Raw genomic sequence first — 16999 nt, 5'->3', positions numbered from 1 at the left:
TCTCCCCCTTACAGTTTCCCTTATTATAAAAATTTTGTATTTGTGGTACATTTGTTACAGTTGATGAACCAATATTGATATGTTGTTATTAGCTAATCTCCATAGTTTATATTAGGGTTTGGTTTTACTGTACAGTTCTGTGGGTTTTGACAAATACATGTGACTGTCCGCTATTGCAGTATCATATAGAGTAGTTCCACTGCCCTAAAATCTCCTATGCTCCACCTACTCTGCTGTTGTTGGATGAGTATTCTTTAAAAGTCAATTAGATGCAGTGGGTTGATGGTTCTATTCTGTTCAACTATATCTTTACTTATTTTCTATCTGCTGGATCTGTTAATTATTGATAAGGAGGTGTTGGAGTCTCCAACTATAGTAGTATATTCATCCATTTCTCCTTGCAGTTCTATGAGTTTTTGCCTCATATATTTTGATGCTCTGTTGTTAGGTGCATACACATTAAATATTGTTATGTTTTCCTAGATAATTGACTCTTTATCATTATGTAATGCCCCTCTCTATCACTGATAATTTCCTTGCTCTGAAGTCTGCTCTGAAATTAATATAGCTACTGCAGCTTTCTTTTATTAGCATTAGCATGGTATATCTTTCTCCATTCCCTTTATTTTAATCTATCTGTGTCTTCATATTCAATGTGAGTTTCTTACGGGCAATGTAAAGTTAAGTCTGTGTCATTTTTTGTTCAATCAGACAGCCTCTTTTAGTTGGTGTATTTAGATCATACATGTTTATCATGATTATTAGTTTAATATCTGCTGTATTTGTAACTATTTTTTATTTGTTCCCCTTTGTTTTCTTTTTCTTTCTTTCCTTTCCACTTTTTTCTGCCTTTGGTTCTAATTGAGCATTTGGTATGATCTGCTTTCTCTCTCTCTCTCTCTCTCTCTCCTTTTTTTTTTTTTAAGCATATCAATCATACTTCTTTTAAAAATGTTTTTAGTCCACTTTCAAATAACACTACACCACTTCTCTCTAGAGGTAGGGAGATACTTCACAATAGGAACAAAAACTGTAAACCATCTGGTGATGAGACATTTATGGAGAAAATTACAAAATTTTTCTTAATGACAAGTAAGGACCTATATACGTGGAAGGGTGTATACAATATGTGGGAAAACCAGGGTAATAAACATGGCAGTTCTCCTCAACGTAATCTATGAATTCAGTGCAATGCAGGAATGCATAAAAGTACCAACAGAATTTTCACAGAACTTGACAAGTTTGTTCTAAAATTCATTGAGAAGTAGGAGGAGGCTAAGAATTATTGTGATATTTTTTGAATGAGAATAATAAAGGAGGCTTACCTCTCTAGACATCAAGATTTACCTTAAGCTTATAATAATTAAAATAATAGATAATATTTTTTGACCATTTATAATCTGCTAGATATTATTCTAATCACTTTCCAAATATTAACTCTCACAATAATTCTATCAGTAATCTTATTTTCCCCACTTCTCCAGTAATAGATGAGGAAACTGAGCAACAGAAATTTAAGTAGTTTGCTTATGATCACACATCTAGTAACTTGTAGAGTTAGGGAATGAATTCAAAAACCTAGCTCTTAACCATCATGCTACACTGCCTCATGCTGTAGTGAAATACGGACAAACAAATAGACGAGTGGAAGAGACTAGAGTAAAAGCGTGTGTGTGTGTGTGTGTACATATATGGGACTTCATGTAATAAATTATTAGACTGTATATCTTTTGTCAGAATTTGCTCTGTTTATTCCATTTAAAAATATTTTTATCTTTAATTAGTAATAACAAATACCTCTTTCAAAAAACATCTAGAGGTTCCTGCTACTTGGAGCCACAGCCATTGAAGATCTCCTTCAAGCACGTGTTCCAGAAACGATGACAACTTTACTGAAAGCAAACATAAGAATATGGATCTTGACAGGAGATATACAAGAAACTGCAATTAACATAGGTAATAGACACAAAGAATGTTTTTTTAAAAAAATATGGTTGTACGTGTCTCCTAAATATGCCCTAGAGTTTAGAGTGTATGGTTGAGTTTCCCTCAGTAATTGCTTTATATGCCTTCAGGAAAATGTAGTGCAATGAAACCTTGCCGTCATATGGCAGAGAATTTGAACAAACTAAGCAAAGCAAACTCTTATCTTTCCTTCACATTCTTGAAACATAGAATGCAGAATGCCCACATGAATAATATGTAATTTCTTGTCCTTTTCCTCTGATGCTTGAAGTTATCTTATGACATTTCCCCCCCCAATGATGTATATACGTATGCTTGAATTATATACGTCTATTCATAAACATCTTGATCATTAGTGAGAATATTCAGTTAGCGTTTTTTTTCCAGGCTCTGATGTCACTTCCTTGCCTTTATAGTTTGTTATTTTTTAAATTTCACTGTTTGATTGTATGTTAGGGTTGAGGTATGCAGAAAAGGAGTTGAAAAATCAACTTTTAGCTGTGAATGTGTACATTTTGGTAAGAAGGAATTGACATTACTATTTTTCCATGATCATCATGGTAGCCAGCCCTGGGTAGATTAACACGTATTATAAAATCACTCTGTATTCATCAGACACCCTTTAAATGATATCTCCACTAATTTGTCTATTCTACATTCATTCACTTAATAAATATTGAATACTTGCTACATGCCAGTAAATTCTAGGACCTCGGAATGAAACATTGAGTAATAAGGTCTCTGTCCTCATGGGACTTACATCCAAGCAGACAAGGCAGAATTAACAAGCAAATCACTGTCTGTTGTAATATTATTGCAGTAAGTGCTAAGACTAAAAACAGCAGGGCATAGCCATGGGTAGAGGGGTAATTAGACAGAAAACATGTTAAGGAGGTGACATTTGAGGCAGAGACCCAGATGGAAAGAAGGAGCAAGCATTGGGAAGGTTCCGGGCAAAAGTATGGTGAACACAATGGCCCCGGTGTCCTATTTGAGGAAAAGTAGCAAGGCCGGCGTGGGTGGAATACGGGGAGCACAGCAGGTAAAGAGGACATGAGAGCTTGTCAGGCCACAGTAAGAAATGTGTAGAGTTGTGAGCAGGGGAGTGATATGATCTAATGTGTGTTTTAAAAATACCTGCTGGCCGTTGTGTGGAAACTAGACTAAATGGAAGCCAGGAAATCACTTAGGAAGCGTTTGTAGGAGTCTAGACAAAAGATGACAGTGACTTGTACTAGGATGTGATGGGGAATGTTGGGGAGGGACTCCAGCTGACCCTTGAATGACATGACTTGAACTGCATGGGTGCACTTGTACTTGGATTTTCTTCAGTAGTGCCTACTGCAGTTCTGCAGGATGCAGAACCACAGATACGGACGGCCAACTGTAAAGTTATACGTGGATTTTTGACTGTGTGAGGGTTAGTGCCCTTATCCCAGCGTTTTTCAAAGGCCAGCTGTAAATTTGGGATACATTTGGTCGGTTGATCTGTCAGCCCTCATTGATGTGGGTGCAGTGGGTGCAGATGACTGTTTATAAGAGTTTTGCCGTGAAGGGAGCAGAGATCTAGGGTGGTAGCGGAAGAGAACATATAGTTGACGAAGGGTTGGTTATTTCTGAAGGAGCTACTTTACCTCTCTAAGCGTCAGTTATCTTGTCTGTAAAATGGGATGATAATAGTTTTTACTTCATAGGGTTCTTGTGATGATGCCTTGAGGTAACCCCCGTGAAGAGTTTAGCTTGGTGCAAAGCACTTAGCAAGTCCTGCAGGAATGTTAGACGTTAACGTGATTAATAAAGACTCGCAAAAGGGGTCCAGCCATAATGCTGCCACTCATTTATCCATCTGACAAACATCTGGAAACATACCATGCATATGCTCTCCTTTTTCCAGCTCTTCCACATTTCTGCTTTAATGTGACTTGCTATGTTTCTTGAGTACCACAAACTCAATGACCACAGTAACTTAGTGCTTGTCTTGTGAAGAGGCTCAGATGACCCAGCACCATAAAAAAGGACAGTTGCTTTCTCTCCACCTTGCTAAATTACGTCTTTGCCGAGCCCACTACCTGACACTGTTAGTTTTACCTGAGCCTTCACCTGTCTCTTCAGCTCAGGACTGAAACACAACCTAGATGAGACCCAGCAGTTATTGTTAAGAGCAGAATTTCCTTATCGAATGAGACTTACTTCTGTTACCAGACGTCTACAATTCACCTGAAGCACCCTTTGCTCAGAATAAATGGATTGGGTTAGCTAATTGCTATATTGAACTGCACCCATTTCAAACAAGTGTTTAGTAACTGTGGTGGATTTGAAAAAAGAAAGGAAACAAACTCGATTTCTCAGAGTAGGGTTTGAAAACCCTGGGAAGAACCGGCAGGCCTAGAATGAAGAGCAGTACACACACATAGTGGGCATAGGTCAATCATACGTGTTTAGGGGAAAGGGCAACACACGCCTGTTGTAGCGGGGAGTCCACAGGGGCAGCACTGGCCCACTGGAGGGGCAGCCAGTGCATCCGTGCCTTTTGGAATCGAGTATCCACCATTGGCACAGGTTTTTAGTTTTTAAAAGATAATTGTGTTTTGATATAAAATATCCTGATTTATAACTGTTGCTTAATGTATAAAATGTTGTAAGGGCAAAGCAAAACATGTCTGATGGCTTAGTGCAGCTTGCCATCCCCCGACCCTTTCTGAGTTCTGGGTCCTAGATTGGACTTCACTGTCTTCACTTAGAGGCTGCTCAGGAAGAGGAGACCAGCTGAAAGACAGTCAGTAAACTTTGCCTGGTATAAACTGAAAACTGTGCTGACATAATTTGTTTTCGTAGAGGCTTTCTGAGCTCTTGCTTTTTTCCCCAGAAAAGCAAGAGCCTTTGGTTAGAGAGCTTTCAGGTTACTTTCATGGGTTTGAATGGCTGATGAATGATTCAAAGAGAAAAAAGGTTGAGAGCTGGTTCTGTGAGCTGACATCTTTGCATCTTTGAAGAGAAATGTATAGCAGAGTGGTTGAAAAGACAGGCTTCAGAGTTATAAAGACCAGGGTTTGAACCTGAATCTTCTTCTGCCTCTACATTTATCAGCCGGAGCCTTTGTGGACTTTTCTAACCCCCAGTTGTCTCATTAATAAAATGGAGATGGTCGGGCCTCCCTGGTGGCGCAGTGGTTGAGAGTCCGCCTGCCGATGCAGGGGATACGGGTTCGTGCCCCGGTCTGGGAGGATCCCATATGCCGCGGAGCGGCTGGGCCCATGAGCCATGGCCGCTGGGCCTGCGCGTCTGGAGCCTGTGCTCCGCAACGGGAGAGGCCACAACAGTGAGAGGCCCGAATACCGCAAAAAGAAAAAAAAAAAAAAATGCAGATGGTCATGATACCTCTGTTTGTTGTGATGATTAGGTGAGATGGTGTCTGTGAAGTTCTTTGTAAGATGTTGTATTGGGCAGACTGAGGGCTTTGTAGATGTTAGCTGCTGGCTTTATGAATATTGTGACTGTTGAGATTACCACCATCTCTCAAGGAGGTAAAGCTGGCTGACATGGTGCAGTTAAAAGACTACGCATAGTCTTGACACAGGTTCCAAACAGAATTTGGCTAAGGATTTGGCAGTAGGTTTACTTTCAGGAATCAGTTTGTCAGGATTGTTGTTTGTCAACAGCAACAAGTGGAAATAAGGATTACCGTCACACATTTTGGGGGCACATTTTCTAAGACCAGTTTCTCAGTCTACTACCTTCTGGGAGTTTCCTGAGAACATGACTTGATATGCATCTGCTGCCTCTTGACCTCAGTAGGACACGTATCATTACCTTTGGTTCACCAATGAATTTGTGTGTGGTTTGTTCTCGTTTGTGTTAGCTTTGCTTCCTTAGGTTTTAAGAGGCTTATCACATATCTGTTGTAAATCTTCCTTTGCACCCAGTGTAAGGCTGGGTACGAGTAGAAGCACTCAGAACTTGCACGCTGATTTGATTTGCATTCTCATCATAATGCATGGAGACTTTTTAGCCTTTGCTTAGAATCAGCCAGTGGAGTCAGCAGTAGCTTCTGGAGAGAGGAAGGCTCCTCACGGGGGCAGCGCCAGGACCCTTGATGGGAGGCTGGCTTGCCCTCTGTGTCTGGTTTCTGTCCCTGAGCAGCTGCACAAATGTTAACTTTCCAACCTGAGCACTGGGTCAGGAGCTGCCAGCATTCAGGCAGTTAACTTCGCCAGTAACTTATTACAAAATATAAGTGGACACGTGGACATTACAATAAAACATGTCAGGAAGTCATGAGAATTCTTTGAAAAGTTTAGAATCTCTGGTTTTGAAAAAGCATTGCAACAATGCAAAGCAAATATCCACATGCTCCAAATAGAACTTTAATTTAAAGATCATCATATTTGATGGAATAGAACACTGTTTACCTAGGAAGCATCAGATAAACCAATAATTCATGAAGAAGACAATTTAGAAATGATTCTCTCCTTGTAATTGAACAGACTACATACATAAACAGGCATTTTGAATCACATACATATGAAGCTACTTTTGTTATTTTGTACTACATCTACAAGTTTCAGGAAATTTCAATGGAAACATTAAAATGATATTGTATAAATTTACATTTAAATTCCAACTTACATGAAATTGATTTGTAGGAAATCATTTTAGAAAATTTGTTCCATAGGAATCATCAGTTATAGATGTACAAAAATTTAATTTTCAAAATTATTTATCAGAAATTTACCACAGAGTTCTTACAGCCTATAAAACTCTCTTAGTAGTTGTAGCAATAGTTATATTAGCAGAAAGATCCTGCTCAAAATTAAAAATGATCAAAAATTACAATCTTGCATTTGTCAAGAGTAACATTGCTTTCAATTATATTGCTTGAAAATTAAGTTGCTAAAAGTAAATTTTGATGATCTAATAAATGAATCTGCAGAAAATTAAGGCAGAAGAATCTTATGATCAATCAAGATTTCACATTAATAAAGTATTTCTTGCATTATATAAAATGATGGCACCAAAATATAACTTTTTGCAGTTTGTAAGTTTATGTTGTTATTCACCATTACACCTGTTACGTTTTGTAAGTATAAAATATTTTTAAAGAAAACCTTTATATTTTTGTATCTGTGATGGCATTTCCTCCTTCCTTTTTTTTTTTTTTTGTGAACAAGGGGCCCACATTTTCATTTTGCTGAGAAGGAAGCTGGAGAGGATATATTGAAGATTCGTGGGGAGAAGAAAGAGTGTGAGAGGGCTGTCTGGAGAGTGGGAGGGTGCGTGGACCAGTGGGCAGCTGCTGAATTATATGCACACACACCATCTCCTTAGGACAACCATTAATTCTCAGAGAGGAAAACTGAGCCTGTGAGATGGAGGAGAAATACTGTCCTAACTTGCTTAACCTGTGAAGAGCTCGCCTCTTAACAACTGAATCACTACTTCCCATTATTTTCCACAGCTGGGTTAGTTCCTTTCATTTATCCAAGAGCTTTCATATCATGCCCCTTTAACCCTTTGGGAGGAAAAGAAAGTGACCTATCATTGAACTATCTGTTTGTTAGTGGATGTCTCCTCAGCTTCACACAGCTTAAAATGACTGCTTTTATAAAGACTCAACCTTTCTGGTAAGGGTTCATCTATCTCAGCGATGGTTTCATTCTTCTAGATACAGATTGTATTTGGGCCCACTTAGGCTAATTCTGTATATGTATTTATTTCTCTAATTTTAAAAGTGAGAATGACTTAAAATTTTCAAATTGGAAAATGCTTCCTGAGATGTACGAGAAATGTACACATTTATTTCTTTTGGTCATACCTTGGATGATATTAATAGTAGACTAGGTATCATACCATTGATATAGCAATTTGACAGAGCAGAACTTGGCTTCCTCCAAAACTTGGAATTATTATAAAGCATAAACTGAAGCTCATGTCGTAAAAAGATAATAAAAATAAAAATCTATAGACATTGAAAAGTACAGATTTAGCCATTAGTTATATGCACCTTCCCAATCTTTTCTGTTTAAGTTGCCTTTTGAGATTTAAATGAACCAATTTTTTTATTCCTTTTCCTTCTACAACCCCTTGCTCAGTTTTTGTGATGAGCTACTGGGGTTTGAAATAGTCGTGAGGCAGAAAGTATGGTAAAGGAAGAATATAAATAGATTTTTAAAATGAGCTCATGCAAGGCATTGAGCCATCAAATATGTGACATCTTTCTCTTTTTGTAGCATATTCCTGTAAACTGTTATCAGGTCAAATGCCTCGTATTCAAATTGAATGCAAATTCATTAGAGGTAAGTGATTTTTAAAATTATATTTAATATGAATGTAACCAACTTGTTACTTGAGGGTTACCCAGCTCCTTTAAAATCTACATAAGATTGCCTTCAACTCCCACTCAAGTCCATTGGAGAGTCTAGATTTGCTCCAAGATGCTTTCCCAAGACTCTGAAAATTCTACTGGTTTTCTGTTCTATGTCAGCCCTGGTTCCCACTTATTCCTCCCTCTGTCTGAGGCTAGTCCTTTATCAGCCCCCTGGTGTCATACCAAATCCAGGATTCAGATCCTTCATTTTTAAAATGGAAAGAGGAGAAAAAAAAAATCTGTCTATACAGCAGTCGTTATGAAAAGATTGAAAAGACAGACGGCATTTACCTTGCAAGAATGAAAGGACTTTGGAATTCAGTATTGAACATCCTTGCCCTTAAAAGTTAAATGGCCAGTTCTGTTCAATATTTTTTACTGTATCATTTTCTTAGACTCATTTTTAAAGAATTTTAAATAGATTTCATTTATTCCTTTTCTGACACTCTTCCTTTTAAAAAATGTAGGTCTGAGTTTCTGATATGATCATTCTTCTCTACGAAAAACTTTAAAAGGTATTTCTTACAAGGCAGATCTGCTGGTGATGAATTTCCTCAGTTTTTGTTTGTCTGAGAAAGTTTTTATTTCTTTCACTTTGAAGGTTAATTTCACTGGATATAGAATTCGAGGTTGGGGTTTCTTGTTCTTTCAGTACTTTAAATATTTTACTTTCTTCTTGACTGCAAGGTTTGTGATGAGAATTCTATCATTTCTTATCTTTATTCCTCTACAGGTAAGGTGGATTTTTTTCCCCGCTCTGGATTCTTGCAAGATTTCCTCTTTGTTTTTGGTTTTATGCAGTTTGAATATGATATGCCTAGGTGTAGATTTTTGGCATTTACCCTGCTTGGTATTTTCTGAACTTCCTGGGTCTGTGCTCTTGTGTCTGCAATTAATTTTGGAAGATTCTCAGTCATTAGTACTCAAACTTTTCCTCCTGTTCTCTATTTCTTCTCCTTCTAGTATTACAATTGCTTGTATGTTAGACCTTTTAAATTGTCCCACAGTTCTTGAATATTCTGTTGTGGTTTTTTTTTTCCTCTCTGAATTTCACTTTGGGAAGCTTCTGTTGACATATCTTTAAGCTTGTTCATTCTTTCCTCAGCTGTGTCCAGTCTACTGTTGAGCCCATAAAAGACATTCTTCCTTTCTGTTAGTGTTTTTACAGCCCTGTGGGTGTGGTGTTAGGGCATGTGGGAGGGGAAGTGTTCTGTAATCTTACAATTAAATCTCAGTCTTTAACTGAAACTGTGCCACTTGTGTCTTCATAAGTGTTTCTTAGTGCTTTCTTTCTCCCCTTAGGTGAGACAGGGAGGCCCGAGGGGGCTGGAGTTGGGTACATGCCTTTCCCTCCAGGTGGGATAAGGCTCTGGTAAAGTCTTTAACCTGGGAGACTAGGCTTTTGCAGTGGAGAATGCTCTGGGCATATTTCAAAATGGTTACTTTTCCCCTCCTTCTGCTGAGCCATGAGGGGAATTTTTTTAGCTTTTCACCATGAGAACCTCACTGTGAGGTTCTCAGAGGTAAACGCACAGAAGTGTGAGGGCCACCCGCTAAGATTGCAACCCAAGGAGTTTCTCACTTTTGTGCTAGTCCACACTCAGCCTCCAACAATTCCTCAAAATCACCATTTAAGTGTTCCTACTTGCTTATGGCTCCAGCTTCTGTTCCAGATAAACAGATTTCAGCTGTAATTCTCTGTGTTCACCTGTCTCTCCAGATTTTGGGGTGGCAGTTAGTCCTGTAACCTCAGTTCTCTGATGGATGCAAGCGGAGTTGATATTCAGTACGTTCAGCTTTTTTTCTGTAACAATGGCAGTGACATTCTTACAGAAACCTAGAATCATAGAGGTTTATTTCTTACCCTCTACTGAACTTTTATAGTTTTCCTTACACTCATTTAAATGTATTTTTCTTAGTACGTTAAATCCTCATAAGCCAATGGTATAATTTTTGCTTTAAACAGTTCAGTGTGTTTGAAAGAAATTAAGATAAAAATAGTCTTTTATACTTTACTCATAGATTTACATAACTTTAGATTTTCATGGGTTTTTTTCTGCTTTTCATGTTATATTCTATTTCACTAAGTGTATATTTTTAATCTAAACCATTTTTCCCCAGCTCCTTGATTTTTATGTATCAAATAATCACTTTTTATTAGAACTTTAAGTTTTCTTCTGAGTAAATACTTTTATTACATGTATAGCAGTCATGGTTCTTAACTGGAAGCAAGTGTGTGTGTGTGTGTATAAAGATTTATTGAGCTGTACGTTTAAGATTTGTGCGTTTTACTGTCTGCCTATTATACCTCAATAAAGTATTCAACGTAGTATAAGAAATCTCATCATGTTAAAGGAGTAGTTAATTCATGTCTTACCTCTTCATAGCATATAATAGTGATGGTATCTTTTCTATCATTTTTCTTTATTTCTCAATTTAGTTTGCATGTGTTTGGGGTTGTATATGGCTTTTGTACTATTAATAAGGCCTTTAAAAAAATTAATTAATTCACTTTTGGCTCCGTTGGGTCTTCATTGTTGCACGCAGGCTTTCTCTAGTTGCAGCGAGCGGGGGCTACTCTTCATTGCAGTGTGTAGGCTTCTCATTGCGGTGGCTTCTCTTACTGCGGAGCATGGGCTCTAGGCGTACGGGCTTCAGTGGTTGTGGCGTGTGGACTTACTAGTTGTGGCGCGTGGGCTCAGTAGTTGTGGCTCGTGGGCTCTAGAGCGTAGGCTCAGTAGTTGTGGCACATGGGCTTAGTTGCTCCACGGCATGTGGGATCTTCCCGGACCAGGGTTCGAACCCGTGTCCCCTGCATTGGCCGGCGGATTCTTAACGACTGTGCCACCAGGGAAGTCCCATTAATGAGGGTTTTAAAAGTATAACATAGAGCAGCATCTTCTTATGTTTTATAAAGCCCCTCCATTGTTAAATATTAGATGAAAGCTGAATTATGGTTTTTATTTCTCCAAATTATATACACCAAAGGAAACTGAGACATATGTTCAAATTTGTGTTTACAAAATTTGTGAACATTTTGGTCTCGATTACATAGGTAATTAGAATTATCCAGAAGCTAGTCTTAGTGTAGCCTACTTTGGAAGGCTTTATTTCACTTAAATATTGTGGTTTAAATAGTGATCCTTGGTACTTTGTCTAAGCTTTTCTCATGTTTTAAGTTCCTGTAAACTTTAAAGTTATATCATTTTCAAAGCTCGTTATCCCTAAATAATCATTATGAAATACTGATGTACTTGTTTTACATGATTGAAGCATATAATGCAGTTTTCTCGTATAATGTGCTGCCAGTGACCAAACTGTATTTTTTTTTTTTTTTTTGCGGTACGCGGGCCTCTCACTGTTGTGGCCTCTCCCTTTGTGGAGCACAGGCTCCAGACACGCAGGCCCAGCGGCCATGGCTCACGGGTCCAGCCGCTCCGTGGCATGTAGGATCTTCCCGGACCGGGGCACGAAGCCATGTCCTCTGCATCGGCAGGCGGACTGTCAACCACTACGCCACCAGGGAAGCCCCAAAACTGTATTTTACGTCATTAATTTCAGAAAGTCAGCCACAAAATCACATTCTAGAATGAACTATGTCAGAATTGGCTTAACTCCTGTTGGTATTGGCAGCAGAAGCAGTGGAAAAGAGAAACAGATAAATAAATTAGGGACAAGAGAAAAAAATTAAACATTAAAACTGACAGTTTTAGCTTCAAGCATCTAGTGTTCCTAAGCAATTGTAAAATTGAAAACAATATGGTAGTTAGAAAAGCACCAAGTTTTGGGTTCAGTAATCAATGAAATGTGGGAAAAGTTATGAAAGTAGAGGCAGCCTTCAATTTTGTCAGATTCCATTTGGGGGAGAGGACAATTGCAGCCACCATTCATGGGACGTTCAGTCAACCGTGTGGGAAGAGTAGAGGTGGAAATGTTTAATACGATGTATACGTTATGTTACACTTAATAGTTCTACACAGTGTGAAATCCAATTTCATGCTTTTGAATTCCATCTGTTATTAGACCTTCAAATTTATATAAAGGCCTCAGTAATTCAAGGGTTATTAAATTACCTTTTAATTCAGGAAACACAGTTATTGCATTTGAGTAATAAGTAATGAAGGCCCTTTAGGAAAAGAGGCTTGAGGATTATTTTATTAAATCTTTTGGTGCTTGATACCTGTTGTGCTTTTTAAAATTTTCCCCCAAGTGGCACATTTTGTTAAATTTTCATTTATTAATATGTTAAGGAAAGTAGAGATCTTAAATCTCCTCTATTGATCATTGAATATAAGTGAAAATTATAGTTCAGAAAAATAAATAATAAACTTAAATATGATTTACTACTTTATGGCATTCATTTTAGCGAGTCGTAGAAATAAAGCAGATACCTCAATAAATATTTGGTACACTCATCAGGTCCACCAGTCTTTCAATAAATGGTGATAACTGATATTTTTCAGTTTTTTTTTTATTCTACTTGCATTTGATGAAGGAATTTTCTTTACTGTTAATCTATATCACTTAAAATTTCATTACATGTTTTGGTTGAAATACTCCACTACTTGAATGTTTGACTCTGTCACTGGCATGGGAGTCATTTGTGTAAAAGTTTGAGCTTTCAACAGTTTATGTGAATTTTGAAGGAAAGAAAGGATGGGGTAAAAAACAAAATAAGGTACAGGAGGTGACTCCTGCATCTTAAATCGAGTCTCTACAACAGTCCTTCTCTCTACAACAGTCCTTCTCTCTTAGACACCTGATACCCAGTTTTACAGAGGTCGACCCCATTATTCTGTTCCCATCTTTTAAAGTTTTTCCAAAATTTCCCCAAACTTCCTCATCTGCTATTAGCACCCTTCCGTATTTTCCAGCTAAGAATTCACTCCTACTTACATACCTTTTCAAAAACAGCTTTATTGAGATATAATTCACATGGCATAAAATTAATCTGTTTAAGATAATTCAATGGATTTAAATGCATTTACAGATATACGCAACCATCCGCAGAATCAATTTTAGAAACTTTTCATCATCTCTAAAACAAACTCTGTACCCTTTAGCTGTCATCTCCCTCACCCTCCTTCCCCCCACCCCTAAACAACACTCACCTACTTTCTGTTTCTATGGATTTGCCTCTTGTGGACTTCTATATTAATCAAGTCATATAACAGGCAGTCTTTTGTGACTGGCTTCTTTAACTTACCATAATGTTTTCTAGGTTCATCCATGTTGTACCATGCATTAGTATGTCATACCTTTTCTTATAGCTAAAGAATACTTCATTGTATGGATATACTGTATTTTGTTTATCCATTCATCAGCTTGTTTCCACTTCTAGGTTAATTATGAATACTGCTGCTGCTTGTACATTAATATACACATTTTTGTGCAGACATATGTTTTCATTTCTCTTGAGTGTATATACACTAATGAGTGGAATTGCTGGGCCATTCAGTAATTCTACGTTTAATTGTTTGAGGAACTGCTGGACGATTTTCCGAAGTTGCTGCACCAGTTTACGTTCTGACCAGCAGTGTATGAGAGTTCTGACTTCTGTACATCCTCACCAACACTTGTTATTATCTGACTTTTTAACTTTAGTCATGCTAATGGGTATGAAGTGGTATCTCATTGTGGTTTTGATTGGCATTTACCTGATGACTAATGATCTCAAACATCTTCTCATGTTATTTATTTACTTTTAAATTTCAATTCTGTGAGATTTTCACAGGGAAGAAGGAAGTAAACATACGCCTTAATCTACCATCTAGACTCAAAAGGTCTTTTCATTTATATTTAAGATGATAAAGATAAAGTAATTTTCCCCTCTTTGTTTTAGGCAACACAACAAGTGATTAATCAGAACTGCCAAGATCTTGGAGCCTTGTTAGGTAAACAAAATGACCTGGCCCTAATCTTTGATGGTAAAACATTGAAGCATGCCCTCCACTTTGAAGTTAAGAAGAGCTTCCTTAATTTGGCCCTCTCATGCAGAGCAGTATTATGTTGTAGGTAAGAATATATTCACTCTTGTGTTTTTTCCTGCTATATTTAATATTGCTTATGTGAAGAAAATATAGACATGGAAATATAAGTTTTTGTAGAGACAAAGTTCCTTCCTGGGAAAATATTTGCTCAAACTGAAATGAAAAGTCTGAATTTAATTCATATTGTCAGGTTTAAGATTTATTCAAAAGCAGTTTATAATTTTTCAGTGGTACATTGTTCATTGATGTAATGGCCAAATGAAAGAAGTCTTTCAGGTAGAACAAAGGCCCTCCGTTTATTTACAGTGAGGGGCAAATTTACAAACAATTCACTGACACCTAGAGGAAAATGAAGTTATGAGTAGGAGTGCAAGCAAAAACATTGTTTTTTTAAAAAAAGCAAATCATCTACAACCAAGATGCCTGGAACTGAGAAAATCCTGAAGCTATGTACAGAATAGTTGTTCCTTGCTCCTCAGTAAAAAAAGTAAATGGACCAATTCTTAGAGCATGTTAGTGCATTGGACTCGTCAGTATTATCACAGGCGTGGTCCTCAATCAGTGCGGTCCACTCTACGCTTCACACACCTCCCTTAAATGTCCTTCTGTGTTCACTGTCATTCAGCATCTACTAAAAATATTCAGCAACTTCTGTTCTTCACTCTGCTTTCCCCTGAGCTGTCTGTAGTTTATTTAGCCTTCAGGATTCTTTGTGACCTAGTCTTCTATCAGTTAGAGCTGACAGACATGATGGAAAGCTGAATTCAAATCCAGCTTAGGTGAAAAGGGAATTGATTAGGTCACATAGCTGAAAACTCTGCAGGTAGAACTGACCTCAAGAGAAGCAAGCAAACTCATCAATAATCAGTTCACCAAAATGGTTTCTTTTAACCGTTCAGATTTGATAAACCGGTTTTTATTTTGCATCATAACAGTATTTTGAGGAATTCTCACTTTTTCTCTGCTCTCACTCCCTACCCATGCTGGTGGAAACTGGAAGGGACAATGAAAAGATGTACCAGAGAGGCAGGGAGGGGAAACACAGGGGCTGATTTTGCCACTAAGGATGGATATTCCAGCAGTTGGCTTGTGTGGACTATTGGTGATTTGTCCTAAATCTGGCTTCACTTATGGTTTGATGTGGGCTCAAACAGTGTCTCCTGTGTGATTCATCTGGTGCAGGCTTTATCCCCAGGCTGGTTCCCATTTGGCAGTGGCAGACCCGAGCCTCACATCCTCATAGGTTTGTGTCCAGGGGAAGATTTACATACGCTCTCTCCCAGAAATGGGGCATCATCTCTCATTGGCTCTGAAAGTAAATACTTGCTGTCAGGAGCCTAAAATGAGAAGCAAAAACAGAGGGATTATTTACATGCTGGTAACCGTGAAAGTGCTGCTGTACCCCTAGGTCTAAAGGGATCAGAGGAGGTCGTGGTCACTGGGACCTGAAAGGAGAGGGTCCTGCAGAGTGGGCTGCCCTGAGAGGAGCAGTGAGCTGTGGCAGACAGACAACCAGATGGGGAGGACATTGCAGGGAGGAGCAGGGAATGACCAACCTGACCTCACTCTCCTCCCCTTCCAGCTTCTGCAGGGGTCACTCACCAGCCGGCACAACTATGACTCCAACTCAATTATCAGGCTTATGTGATCCGGTGCCTTGGTTTCTCCGTGTCCTCACTCTTAAGTGTCCCCATCAGATGAACAGTAAACATAAATGCACGTAAAAGTGAAGTCTGCTGACTGAGCTGTATGCTGAACTGGTGAAAACAACTGGGTATGGAATTGGCTGAAACTGTTACTTAAAAGAGGAGTGGAGGGCAGTAAAAAAGAAGAGCAGGCTGCATCTCCCACATCCTTCATGGCTTTAAAATTTTATGATTTAATTTTATTTTTCTACACATTCTGCTAAAATTTCATTAAGAATTTTTAGTCTGTGCCCCTGAAGGATACTTCTTTGTGGTTTTCTTTCCTTTAATGTCTTTGACCAGCATTGGTATCGGGACAATCCCAGCCTGATAAAATGAGCTGGGAAGCGTTCCTCTGTTCTCTGTTTTCTAAAACACTTTCTGTAGCATTAGTAGTATTTCTTCCTAAGATGTCTGATACATTCACTGTTGACACAATCTGGACCTAGACTTTCCATCTGACAGATTTTGATGAATCATTCAATTTCTTCAGCACATGTTTAGGTATTTTCTACTTCTTCAGTTAGTTTTGGCAGTTTGGGTCTTTCAAGGAATTTGTTTATCTAGTTGTCAAATGTGTTGGCATAAAGTTCTTCACAGGGTTATTTTATTTTTTTGCTGTTGTGTGATTTGTGGTAGTATTCCTTCTTTCCTTCCTCATGTGGATAATTTGTGTTTACTCTCTCTTTTTTTTTCCTTGATTAGTCTAGCTTGGGCTTCACCCATTTTGCTGATCTTTTCAAAGGGCCAGCTCTATGGTTTGTCCAGTTTCTATTTGCATTCTGATATATATATAGCATATATAATGTGTACATATATATTATATATATAACATATTAATATATATTATATAGTCATATAATGTATAATCATAATATATAATAATATTCCAATATATAATACAACATATTCATATCTGTATTATTTTCTACTTTCACCTTACTTTAGATTTCATTTATTTTTCTTTTTCTAGTTCTTTAAGGTAGAGGCTTTTA

General features: G+C 37.9%; 1 protein-coding gene across 4 annotated transcripts in view; it reads left to right on the top strand.

Moving 5' to 3' along the window:
* LOC309792369 (phospholipid-transporting ATPase IB-like) overlaps positions 1-16999 on the top strand; it is a 75512-nt gene that overhangs the window by 27795 nt on the left and 30718 nt on the right. For 3 of the 4 annotated variants that reach the window (XR_014291684.1, XR_014291685.1, XM_082601952.1), the window contains 3 exons: positions 1818-1956; positions 14172-14344; positions 15902-16093. The gene's annotated coding sequence lies outside the window, so the exon portion shown is untranslated. Of the gene's footprint in view, positions 1-1817; positions 1957-8191; positions 8259-14171; positions 14345-15901; positions 16094-16999 lie in introns of those variants that run through there. The other variant, XR_014291686.1, reaches the window with a different exon arrangement.

This window comes from Mesoplodon mirus (assembly GCF_964341445.2).
Source record: "Mesoplodon mirus genome assembly, chromosome: 17".
In the NCBI taxonomy this organism is placed as follows: Eukaryota; Metazoa; Chordata; class Mammalia; order Artiodactyla; family Ziphiidae; genus Mesoplodon; species Mesoplodon mirus.
This window is presented reverse-complemented; position numbering and strand designations above follow the sequence as displayed.